At 49.3% G+C, this 3,875-nt stretch overlaps 1 non-coding gene across 1 annotated transcript; it reads left to right on the forward strand.

Moving 5' to 3' along the window:
• The first annotated feature begins 1,390 nt into the window (after positions 1 to 1,390).
• On the forward strand, positions 1,391 to 1,462 carry TRNAE-CUC. Its single transcript has one exon. It is a non-coding gene; the product is annotated as a tRNA-Glu (tRNA).
• The last annotated feature ends 2,413 nt before the right edge of the window (positions 1,463 to 3,875 follow it).

Raw genomic sequence — 3,875 nt, forward strand, 5'->3', positions numbered from 1 at the left:
AGTGAAGTAACTGTACATTAAGTACTTGTGGCTGAGCAGCTAAGATGATAGACTAAAAATCCATTGGGGTCTCCCCACACAGGTTTGAATCCTGCCAACTATGGAGGCATTAGTATGTTGCTAGTGCCTGAGTGTCCACAGAGCCAGATTTGGTCTCACTGTGAGGCTGGCTATACTTAAAATGCTCCTGTGACACTGCTCTAGCACTGTGGAGTAGACAGCTGCTACAGTAAGTGGAGGGGTTTTCCATGCCTGTAATAGCTACATTGACAGAACAATCTTTCCTTTCATTTAGCACTATCTAACCATGGCTTAGGTCAGCTTAATTATAGTGGTTTTGGGGTTTTTCACACCCTGAAAGACCATCATGCTCTACCAACTGAGCTAGCTAGATTTAAAGTCAGTCAACTGCCCAGTCGCAGTGTAGAAGGAGCCTGAGGGTGTTTATTTGTGAGCTGAGGTTCCCTGTCTGACATTTGCCTTTTTTCCTGGTTTGTTATGTCTCCAGCGAGCAAACCAGAGCTGTTACAAGGCTGGTTAGATGCTGCTTTCTAGCCCAGAGAGCTGGGGTTGATTTAGCATGCTGTCGCCATCAGCTGGTCAGAGTAACCAGGGTGGGAGGGTGGAATTTAGGATTCTCCCACCAAGGGGAGGTGCTGTTGGACTCATCTAGTGGGGGAGAGTCTAAGTCTGAGTTCCCACATGCCACACACACATTTTCACAGGGAATCAGGCCCCCTGGGGAAAAACTCAAAAGAAGCCCAGGCCCCGGAGTGTCAGAGAAGGGAATCACTGTTTGCCTTAAGAGGTGGGTGAGGGAAACCTGCAGGTCCTTAGATCCCTCCAGCGCCTGATAGAACCATTTGTGGGGAAGGTCTGGGGAAGCCGAGGAGGACAAGGAGACGGGAAAAGGGCTTGCAGCTGTTGTGCAATCCCCATGCTCCCAGCAGAAGGGTCCGGGGGGCACAGCACTCAGAACTCACAAGATGGCAAAGCTCAGAGCCCCATTACACGGAGTCAGACTGTGATCAGCTCACACCAAGGGGTAGCAACACCCCTCCCTTGGTCTTTATGCCAGAGCTCCTATCAGCTCAGTCCTTCCCGCAAGAGCGGGTTGCTGAGAGGGTTGCGATGGGGTAAATGAAGACAGAGGAGGATTGTTCCTCATGGGGTTTTTTTTGTGTGTCTCTGTGATCCTGCTGGAGGAAGCATGATTTGAGTTTGTTTCAGTGACTTGGGTTGGGCTGAGGTTGTGACCCTGAGCACAGGGGTTCCTGCACCCTCTGCTCTTAGCCCCTCAGGGAATGGACAATGAAGCAGTTTCAGAAAATGGATAGAAAGTAGCCTAAGAAAGTGTAGTATAAGTGAGAAGAACAGCATCACCATCACCTCCCTGGTGGTCTAGTGGTTAGGATTTGGCACTCTCACTGCCAAGGCCTGGGTTCAATTCCCAGTTAGGAAAAAGTGACTTTAAACCAAAAAAACCTTCAGTTATTCTTCACTTGCAATGTAAACAAATCCATGGTATTTTCTCAATTTTCCCATCTTCCCAGTGTCTCCGTGGCAGGGCTGGCTCCAGGCACCAGCACAGCAAGCAGGTCCCTGGGGTGGCCAATGGAAAGAGGAGGCTTCAGGGGGAATTTGGCCCTCTCAGAGGGAAGGAACTTACCACCAAAAGCAGCAGAGGTAGAGCTGCAGTTGATTGCAGCTTATTTATTTATTTATTTTTCAGCTTGAGGTGGCAAAAACACTGAAACTGGCCCTGCTCCAGGGAAGACAATTTGTTAAATCCCAGATGAGTGCAGTTCTATCAGTTCTCAGCCTGAGTCCTTAGGTCTTAATCCTGAGGCTATTGTCCCATCATGGGGCCATTTCCTGCCTCTCTTTCATACAGACGCACAATTTTCCTTGCACAGACACAGGAACAGCAAGATCTTTCTCTGTCCCTTGTGCAAAGCAGGGGGCCAAATTCCATGGAAACAATGGACAAGCAGGGGGCCCTGGGCACATCCAGCCCTGGCCGTGAGATGTTCCCTCCCCTCTTTCTTTATGCACCTGTTGTTATTTCATGGATGGTCTGGGATGAAGGAAAAGCTGAGTTCACTCCAGGTGGAGGGAGAAAGAACCGTGAAAGTCTCAGGCCCCAACCCCTGCTACCAGGATCACTGAGGTGCTGGGGATTTGAGTAGGAAAGGGACTGTGTGAATTGTCAAGGTGGGGAATGAATAACAATCTACAACTAGATCCACCTCATTAATCACTGACACAGGCTAATCCTGCTGCCGATAGAAGGGAAACTGGAGCCTGGTCTACACTAGGCGTTTAAACCGGTTTTAGGAGCGTAAAACCGATTTAACGCCACAACCGTCCACACTAGGAGGCACCATATATCGATTTTAATGGCTCTTTAAACTGGTTTCTGTACTCCTCCCTAACGAGAGGAGTAACGCTAGTATCGGTATTAACATATCGGATTAGGGTTAGTGTGGACGCTGATCGACGGTATTGGCCTCCGGGAGCTATCCCACAGTGCAGCAGTGACCGCTCTGGACCGCAATCTGAACTCGGATGCAGTGGTCAGGTAGACAAGAAAAGCCCCGCGAACTTTTGAATATTTCCTGTTTGCCCAGCGTGGAGCTCCGATCAGCACGGGTGGCGATGCAGTCCGAAATCAAAATAAAGAAAGAGCTCCAGCACGGACCATGCGGATGTGATCGCTGTAAGGGCAGGCAAATCCGTTCTATCAGCGCTCCGTTACAGAAGATGAAATTCAGAATCCTTTTTTAAAAATCTCCGGACAGACGCCATAGCAGGGACTCAGCGCACTGCAGCATGACAAGCGTAATGGAAAGCCAAAGAATCAAATGGACGCTCATGGACTGGAGGACTGAAGCTATCCCACAGTTCCTGCAGTCTCCGAAAAGCATTTGCATTCTTGGCTGAGCTCCAAATGCTTCTAGGGTCAAACACAGTGTCCGCGGTGGGTCAGGACATAGCTTGGCAATCTACTCACCCCCCCCCACCCCCAGAAGCGAAAGGGAAAACAATCCTCTGACTCTTTTACATGTCACCCTATCTTTACTGAATGCTGCAGATAGACACGATGCTGCAGCCGTCAACACCAACATCCTCACTCCCCCCTTGCCATGGGTGGCTGATGGTACAAAAGGACTGGTAACCATCCTCGTCATCAGCCTATTGGCACATGGGGCAGTAACCATGCTGACTAGCATCTGTCAGGTTGAGCAAGGGTGCCTGGCCCTAATTTTTTCTGGTAGATGGTGCAGTATGGCTGGTAACCATTGTCATCATAGCAACAGGGGGTTGAGCTCCATCAACCCCCACCCTTCATGTGTAAAGAACAGATTCAGTTGCCCCTGGACTAGCAGAGGGATGCTGGGCTTCTCTCCTACACACTGCTTAATGTCCTGTCTGGACTATCATAGCAGCTGGAGGCTGCCTTCCACTCATTTCTCACTAACAAGTCACCATGTCTTTTTATTCCTGCATTCTTTATTACTTCATCACACAAGTGGGGGTACAATGCTACGGTAGCCCAGAAAGGCTGGGGGAAGAACGGAATCAACAGGTGGGGTTGTTACAGGAGCACCCCCTGTGAGTAGCATACAGATCATAGTTTCTGCAGGATCTGACACAGAGCAGCTGTGCTCTCTGGTTCTATGATACAGTGGTTATCTAATACACTTGCCTATATTCTAGGCAGGACTGATTCTATTTTTAGATACCAAAAAGAAGGGATTGACTCAGGGAGTCATTCCCAATTTTGGCTTTTGCACCCCTGGCTAAGAGCAACCAGGGGCACTTATGACAGCAGCAAATGGTACAAAAGGACTGGTAGCCATGATCATCTTAGT

Source organism: Mauremys mutica, unplaced genomic scaffold (assembly GCF_020497125.1).
Source record: "Mauremys mutica isolate MM-2020 ecotype Southern unplaced genomic scaffold, ASM2049712v1 000407F_np12_subseq_106673:140584_obj, whole genome shotgun sequence".
Taxonomy (NCBI): Eukaryota; Metazoa; Chordata; order Testudines; family Geoemydidae; genus Mauremys; species Mauremys mutica.